General features: G+C 37.3%; 1 pseudogene; it reads right to left on the reverse strand.

Annotated features, from left to right (window-relative positions):
* Nucleotides 1-152: 152 nt before the first annotated feature.
* On the reverse strand, nt 153-2,378 carry LOC138169899 (phosphoglycerate kinase 1-like; annotated as a pseudogene).
* Between the last annotated feature and the right edge of the window lie 7,033 nt (nt 2,379-9,411).

Below are 9,411 nucleotides of genomic sequence, written 5' to 3' on the forward strand. Positions count from 1 at the left end.
GAACTGCTTCTTGGGTTCTCATTGGCCCATATGCCACTAGTTGAATCTTGAGTGAAAAACTTGCCTAATGCCAAGGAAAGAGACAGGAAGAACTGTACAGTCACATTGAAAGGGTTGTGCACAGGAACCAGCAGCCAGGAAAGTGGTGTCCATTAGACATTGCTCAGGGTAGCCACCCCAGGGAGGACTTTGCTCTTTAGCAGCCCTAGACTGGCATGACCCCCATTTGGCATAGCAGGTGGCAGCATCCCCACCACCTATGATAGTGATGCAGTCCCTATTGGTGGCTTCCACTACATTGTTCATTAGCTCTTTGGTTCCCTGAGCAAAAGCTTCCCACTCAAATAATCCAACAGGTCCATTCCACATAATCTGTTTGGCCCAGGCCACAGCGTCTGTGTGTTCCTTTTTGCTATCAGGGCCACAGTACAAACTCATAAATCCAGCAGTGTTATCAGAGGACAATGTGGCTTGGCCATTCTTAACATTCTCATTAAACTTGTCTGCTGTGACAAAATTAACAGGCAATGTGAACTTGAAACCATTCTTCTCAGCATTGTTCATCATGTCTTTGGCAGTCATGGTCCCCTCTTCATCAGAAAGAGAAGTTCTGCTCTCCATATTGTTGAACACCTTGAGGAAGGTGAAATCCACTCCACAACAAATCATCATCTCGATGACTTTGTCTAGCATATTATTGATCAACTGGGTTTTGTTGGCAACATTAGCTCTGCCCAAGATGGCCATTAAGGGCCTCTTGGGGCTCTCCTGAGCCTTGGAAAAAATATACACTCATTTTTCATGAGAAAACCACATGCCTTCCTGGACAGATTTACTCACACCGTGGAACTGTGGGCATGGTGAGTAGTACTAATAGCATTATTGACATAGACATCCCCCAGCTTGGAAAGGGATACTTGGAAGGCTTCTGCTTTGGCTGGCTCAACTTTGATCTTGTTTCCAGAAGCATCTGTGCCTTTTCCCTCTTCTATATGGAAGCTGAGATTCTTCAGCAAAATTAAAGAATAGTTAGTTGTGCTAGCACAGGCTAACTCAACATCTGGACCAATGCAACTTTTACCCACAGAATATCTTTGCACAACAAGAATTTGAGTTCCATAGCCACAGGTTCCAAGATACAGGGATACCATCAGGTCAGCCTAAGTGGCTCATTAGAACAACAGACTTGGCTCCATTGTCCAAAGAGTAATTGATGCTAGGAAGAGCAGCCTTGATTCTCTGGTTGTTAGTTATCTCTGTTCTTCATGGGAAAATTAAAACCTACCCTCATGATGACATGTTTCCCCTTCAGGCCCACCTTATCCAAGATCAGTTTGCTGGAAAGAGATGTTGGCAGTGAGGAGACTGCAAGGTGGCTATGGATGCAGCTGTTCCTCTGGCTGTGACTAGAAAGTGGGCTGCTGGAGCTAGGGACATCTCTGAACACTGGGATGACTGCCTACTGCAAGACATTTTTTTTAAATCAATGATGGAAAAAAGAATAATTTGAACAACTCATTTGAAGATGACACAAAGTGGTAGGGATCGCTAAAACACAATGGATGATAGTAGAATCAAGATTCAAAAGGATTTTGACAGGCTAGAGAACTGAACTGAATTTTATAAATGTAAATGTAAATTTTATAATTATAAATTTTGGTGCAAAAAACAAACTAATCCCAATGAAAAGTATTCAGTGATGGAAGCATGATTAATAATGGTTGTCCTGTGGGGAACAATAGTTGCAAGGGATTTAGTGGGGTGCCAAAACTGAACGGCAATCTACTTAATAGATTATCCACAACAGCTGATGCAATCAGAGGACTACAGCTTCTAACTGATAGTCCCTTTCATTTTGCTCTTACAGACTTCATTTGTACTATTGTATTCAGTTTTGGTACTATGGTTGAAGAAGGACAAAGATGGACTATCCAGGGGGCGGAGTCAAGATAGAGGAGTAAAAGGAGGAACTTACCTGAACTGGTCCCCAATTACCTCAAATACCTATAAAAATGACTCTAAACAAATTTGAGAGCTACATAACCCAGATAAAATATGTCTCCAGCTGAGGCCAACCTGGCAAACCTTCTGAAAAGGTCTATCATATTGGGCTGGGGATGAAGTGAGTCCCTCATGGACCTCACCAGCACAGACCTGCCAGAGCAGAACCTCAGGGGATTGAATCACTGGCAGCTGTGGTGGTTTCCAGACTTCTCAACCCAAAAATGCCAAAAAGAAAGCAAAAGGTCAGTGGGGAACTGTGTTGGAACTGGTGAGAGAAGATCGCTCTTAGGAGCTTGCCCCAGGGTGGTAGAGGTGGCAGTGGCTACAGCTACTGCTACAGTCGCTGCTTCTTCAGCTCCAGGCCCATAAATCATAGGGGGACCAAGTGACTGACCAGAGGACAATTTCTGGAATCTCTTTGCTGGTGCCAAGGCAAAATTCTCTTGCTTTGCCTTGTTTGGATCTGGGTCACAGTCTTATGTGGCAGCGCTGGATGAGAAGTGCTGATGTGGCAGAGCATGTTGAGGCTGTGCAGAGGTAGTCCGCCTCACACTTCTGAGGCAGCACTGTCCATTTTGGAAGCAGAGTTCTAACATGGCAAAGAGCTCAAAACTCAAATAACTGACTGGCAAGATGAGCAAATAGAAGAAGCAAAATCATACTACAGGATATTTTTTTTTTGTGACAAAGAGGATCAAACATAGAACCAGAAGAAGAAAACAAAGTCAAAATTCCTGTGTCAAAAGCTTCCAAGAAAAGTGTGAACTGGTCTCAGGCAATGGGGGAACTCAAGAAGCATTTTGAAAATCAAGTAAGCAGAGGAAAAATTGGGAAGAGAAATGAATGTTGCAAGAAAATCATGAAAAATGAGTAAATGGTTTCCTAAAGGAGACCCCAAAAATGCTGAAAAAAATAAAACCTTAAAAAGTAGACTAACTCAAATGGCAAAAGAGGTCAAAAAGCCAGTGACAATAAGCCTTAAAAACAGAATTGTCCAGATTAAAAAGAAATTTCACCAGCTCACTGAAGAAAATTATCCTTCTAAATTAGATTGGAGCAATTAGAAGCTAATGCCTTTGTGAGAAATCAAGATATTATAACACAGATCCAAAAGAATGAAAAAAAAACAGGCAATGTTCAACATCTCATTGTAAAACCACTGACCTGAAAAATAGATCCAGGAGAGATAATTAAAAAAATAATTGCACTACCTGAGAGTCATGATAAAAGAAGAGCCTAGACATCATCTTTCAGGAAATTATCAAGGAAAACTGCTCTGATATTCTAGAACAAGAAGGCAAAATAGTTAGGGGTGGCCAGGTGGTGCAGTGAATAAAGTTCTGGCCCTGGAGTCAGGAGGACCTTAGTTCAAATCTGATCTCAGACACTTGACACACTTACTAGTCATCTCACTTTGGGCTAGTCACTTAACCCCAATTGCCCTCCAAAAAGCAAAAAAAAGAGGGCACAATAAAAATTTAAAGAATCCACTGATCACCTCTTAATAAAAGATCCCCAAAAGGAAACACCTAGCAACATTATAGTCAAATTCCAGAGTTCCCAGGTCAAGAGAAAATTATTAAAGTTGAACTGTTAACATTCCTACATGGAAAGACGATATTTGTTACTCATTAGACTATTCTCAGTATGAGGATAGCTGAAGGGAATACACACACACACAGATATACACATACATACATATATATTAAATATATATGTATTTGTACATATATATGTATGTATAGGTGGGTGGATATGTGTATATATATGTGTGTGTGTACGTGTGTGCATCTATGTGTATTTGCACATGTATACATAGACAGAAGTCACGGAGTGATTTTAATATGAAGAGATAATATATAAAAAATAAAATTTAGTGGTGTGAAAGGAATATATTGGGAAGAGGAAAAAGGGAGAGATAGAATAGAATAAATTATCTCACATAAAAGAGAAAAAATAAAACTATTCCATTGGAGAGGAAGAGCAGGGAAGTGAAAGGGAAGGAGTCAACCTTACTCTCATTGGATTTAGCTTAAGGGGGGAGCAGCATGCACACTGAATTGCATATCTTACCCTACAGGAAAGTAGTGGGGAAGGGGATAGGAGGAGCACATGATAAGAGGCAGTACAGAATGGGGGGGGGTAGTCAGAAGCAAACACTTTTGAAGAGGTACATGGTCAAAGAAGAAAATAGAATAAATGGGAAGTTGGAATAGGATGCAGGTAAATCTATTCTCTCGCAACATGACTACTATGGAAATGTTTTGCGTGACTACACAAGTATAACCTATATTGAATTGCTTGTCTTCTCAGTAGGGTGGTAAAGAGGGAAGAAGGGAGAGGATCTGGAACTCAAAGTGTTAAAAACAAATTTAAAAAAATATTGTTACATGCAGCCAGGAAACACTATTTACAGGCAATAGGCAATAGAAATCCATCTGGGCCTACAAGAATGTAAGGAGTAAGGGTGTAAGGGGAGTGATGGAGATGATATATGTGAAGGAAGCCTGGGGGAAAGGGTAATCAGTATGCTTGACATCTTGAGGTGGGGAATAAGGGAGACATGGGAAAAAATTTGGAAATCAAAATCTTGTTGAAATGAAAGTTAAAAACTTAAAATAAATAAATTCTGGATTAAAAAATAAAAAAAAAAATAAAACCTTAAGGCACTAAAAAAAAAAACACCCAAAAACCAGAATCTTAAATTCTTAGTTATATTCATTGGATATTCCTTCTCCACAAAATAAAACCATAATTTAAATAAGAAAAGTTAAAACAATTTTAAATAAAATTTTTCTATCAAAAAAACAAAAACAAACAAACAAACAAAAACCAAAGATGGCCTATCCAGAGGAGGTCAACCAGAACTGAAAGAATCTTGAATACATGTTCCATTTAGATTGGTTGAAGGAATTTGGGATTTTGGGTCTATCTGTGTCTGAAGATTTGAAAGAGTGAATTGTAGGTCAGAGTTTATAGGTAAAAGACTTGATGTGGTAAATTTAGCTCTTATAAAAGGAATAGGGAAGGGAAGGGGAGGGGAGGGAAATGAGCAGAGGGGGTTTTTCTTCCTAAAAATTAGAATTGTCCAAAAGCCGAATGGGTTATCTCTGAGCAGGTGAGGCCTCAGTCCTTGGAAGTTTCAAGGAGAAACTGGTCAGTATCTTTGCCTGTGTGTTATAGAGGGGATTCCTTCTATTTATGTGTAGTGTGAGATAGATGTACATTGAGAACCTTCCAGTTCTTGAATTTGGTGTTTCTAAATCCCCCTAAGTTGTTAGAATTCTCCATCCTCAAATGATCACGTTTTGAAGTCAGAGACTGGTTTTCGGTAAGACCTTCCTTAGCACAGGGTTCTTAATAAACAATCATTTCATTATATTGAATCTAGTTTTTTTTTGTCTATGCTTTATACCACCTTCTCCCTTCCTCTCCTGAACTCCCTATCCACAACAAATAGAACAAATATTCTCTGAGGTCATGTACTTTTGCATTGTTTTTGTAGTCCTAGAAAAAGAAACAGCTCTTGTGGCACAATTCCAACATAAAGCACAGGTGCATAATAAATATTGGTTGAATTGAATTGACTTTATATGAATTGATTGAGGTGCTATGTGCACAACTACTCCCCAGCTCCTCCTGTTACTGAATTTAGAGTAAACGTGTTTTTACGGCACTATGAAAGACTTAACCAAGTTGTTCATAAAATATTGTGCCTTTGGGAGAAAGAGAAGTAAGGAAGGAAGTCCCCAAGAATGTCATAGATTTTTATTTTTAAATTATTATTATTATATTTTTATCTTTTTTTCGTTATGATGGGGGATTGTCTGGGCAGTGTCTCAAGGTCTTTTCCATTCCTGTGTGAGTATATTTCTAATTCAACATAATGCAATTCAGCAAACATTGATTCATTTCATATTTTGTGTCAGAAATTTTGCTATATGCTGGGAGCATAAAGAAAAAAAATTCTCTGACCTCAAGGATCTTCCATTGTCTAGAAAGAGAAAAATATACATAAAGACAAGTAAATAAAATATATGCAAATTAAATACAGTTGTGCAGTTTTTTCAGTAATGTCTGACTCTTCCTGACCCCATTTGGGATTTTCTTCAGAAAGAGACTGGAGCAGTTTGACATTTCCTTTTCCAGTTAAATTAAATAATCATCTAGGGGCAGGGGAGAAGAGCAATAAAAACGGGGTGAAAGAATCCAGAAGGATCACTAAAGGTCATGCTTCAGAAGAGGCACTTGAACTGATCTTTAAAGGGAATGATAGGTTCTAAGTAGTGGAAGTGAGAAGAGAAAGCATTTTATGCCTTAGTGGCAGCTTGTTGCAAAGAAATAGAAATGGCCAATAAAAAGTTGTGCATGGGTAATGGCTGTGACATGACTTTCTCAAGAACATAGAAAGTAAAAGGAAAAATAATGTGAAATAAATGTGAAAAGATGGGGTGTTACTTGTGAGGGTCTTTGAAAAAAAGTATTTTATTCTAGAGTCAACAGAGATTTACTAAATTTATTTGGACAATTGCAAATGCTAAACCCAGGGGTTTAAAAATAAGGATGTTCCAATTCTACAGAAGATGGGTAAGAAAGGGGAGAAACTTGGGACAGGGATGCTATTTTGCTAGCAATTTCAATGGGTAAAATGTGATGAGGCTATAAACTAGGTAACTAGGTAAACTAAGAAACCAAGGAAAACATTTAAATATGAAAAACAACAGGTATATGAGGGAGCTGGATATGCACTAGGTAAGGTAGCTGGATAGAAGGCAACAAAATTTCATTGAGAAATATTTCCTATGCTGAAAGTTGTGATGACATATTGAGAGGCAATTGAGAAAAACATAGGTTAAATATATGTTTTTTCTTTTGCTTATCTGTAGTGCTTAAATATTTGCAAGGCATTTTCTTTACAATAATATAACTATGATTGTACCCATTTTATACATGAGGAAACCAAGACATATTTTTTATCAATCATAAAGCATTTACTATAAACTTTCTATGTGCCAGATACTGTGCTAAATTCCTGCCCTGAGTGAGATTACATTGTAGTGAGTGAGACAATATATAAATTTTTAAGTACATACAAGAAAAAAGACATTTGAATGCATATTGAAGCAAACTATCTGCTCTCTTTGTTTTTATTGTTTGGTTTTGTTTCCATCAGATACAATCCTTCTTTGTAACCTAAAGTCTAATGTGAAAGTATTTGCAGATCCTATACTTGATTGCATGCTGCCCAGGGAGTGGGGAGCAGAGGAAGGGAGAAAAAATGTAAAACTCAGGGGACTGTGGAACTGAATCTTGTAAACTAAAAGTAAAAAACAAACAAATTAATAAAGACCCAAAGAAAAGAAAGACAATAGAGCTGAAAGGAATCTTTAGAAGGGAAGCAACAAATATCTGGGGCAATAGGGAAAAAAGCGTTTAAGCACTCTTGAAGGAAGTCAACGATTCTGAGAGGAGGAAGTGAGGAGGCAGGTATTTCAGGCATGGGAGATCATTTCTTCAGGCTGGAAATTGAGTATCACATGTGAGGGAGAGCAAAGAGAATCACTGTGTTTTGGAGTGGAATAATATGCTATGAAGGGGCCAGGTTATGAGGAACTTTAAATGCTAAACAGAAGGCATTAAATTTGATACTGAAAGTAGGTGGTTTAGCAATTTATACTGACATAGACAGATGATGTCAGATGTTAGCTCTTCAAACGATTTCCCCTACATTTAATTGTGATACTTTTATATGACCATTTTCTATGATAACTCTTCTTGATATGGATTATTTTTGTGAAAATACTTTCTGTATCATAAGCATCATATTAGAGCTTGAGAGATTGAAGGAAGTCAAAATACTTAATAATATTTCAATAAATATTCCATTCCATTCATATAAGAAGGATTTTATTTAATACTGTAAAAACTGTAAACTGTAAAAGATTATTTTTAAGTATACACTTAATCTTGAGAAAAGTCTATTGGCTTATAAAAATAGAAGTTGGTTGACTTTACAGACACAAATAGTTATTTCTTTTGCACCAATGAAAGGCAACCTTGATATAAAACATAGAAAGAGGGTCACGACTTGGGTACAAGGTCCCCATATAATGCTTTGTAACCCCTGTTTAAGTTATTTAGTTATTAAGTGCTTCAAATGCTTTTATAAGAATATAAGTTGCAGAACAGGTGCCTTAGTAGGAGGAATTTCTTAATTACAAGGCACTTGGCCCCCAGTGAAGTCATAGGTTAGGTTTAACATGCACATGCACAAACACACACATGCTTATAATATGGGGAAAAAAACTTTTTTCCCCCACTATGTTTGTTCAATATAGGGACAAAATTGACTTCAACCTAAAATAATTATGGAATTCTTCTATATCCCTCTCTTCTTATGCATATCGATTGCCAGACCTTCATCCTTACCCTCAAAATCACTAGATCTGAAATCTGCCAAGGAGTGCATTAAGTTTGGAAAAGTCTGTGTTGGCATCCCAAGGCACAGAGCCAATCCAGCACTCCTCAACAAACTGATTCAGTTGTCAGAGTATAGATTATTAAATAAAAAACCAGGGTAAACAAAAAATGAATCATTCATTAGGTTAATTGTTGATGAAAACAAGGAATCATTTTTAAGATAATGTACATTTCATAGATGTACTACTTACATGATCACAAATAACATAACTGATCAAGTATTTTCATAGTTAATACAGAGACTAATATATTTTGGAATATTTTCTAATTGTCATACCATAATATTACCTTTGTCTTCCTTAAAATAACATTTCAGAGGGACAAAGGAATATAAAAAAACATTCTGTTTTTAAAATTATATTTTTAAAATATGGTCTTGCTTTGTTATTGGCAGACAGAGAAACCTTGAATTTGAAAGTTTACAAATCTTTTTAGAAAGATTGAACCTAAAGCTAGGTCATTCACCAGCCCATCTACCATATGTCGGATAGTGTGACAGAATGAGAACACTTATAGCCCAAATTAAAATGTCTCATGGTACTTTCCCAAGTGAATCCGAAATGGAAAAAGTGAACACCAAGGTCAGAGAAATGTAACCACTTGAACAAGCTGTCAAGTAACCTCCAAGGATCAGGGACCAGATGACTTCTATATAAGTAAAAGAAGTCGTTAAAATTAGGAAATGCAATTTAAATGTAGCCTGGTGAAACCTAAAATAAGTAGGTGGGAATGAATATTTTCTATCCAACTAGAATGAACTTTTAAAAATTTCTTTTCCTTACCTTCTTTTAAAATTTTCTTACTTTCCTTTCCCTTTTCCCTTCCTTCCTTTTCTTCTTTTCATTTCCTTCCTTCCTTCCTTCCTTCCTTCCTTCCTTCCTTCCTTCCTTCCTTCCTTCCTTCCTTCCTTCCTTCCTTCCTTCCTTC

Source organism: Petaurus breviceps, unplaced genomic scaffold (genome assembly GCF_028583685.1).
Source record: "Petaurus breviceps papuanus isolate PSGF00001 unplaced genomic scaffold, PetGlider_PUasm1.0 38, whole genome shotgun sequence".
In the NCBI taxonomy this organism is placed as follows: domain Eukaryota; kingdom Metazoa; phylum Chordata; class Mammalia; order Diprotodontia; family Petauridae; genus Petaurus; species Petaurus breviceps.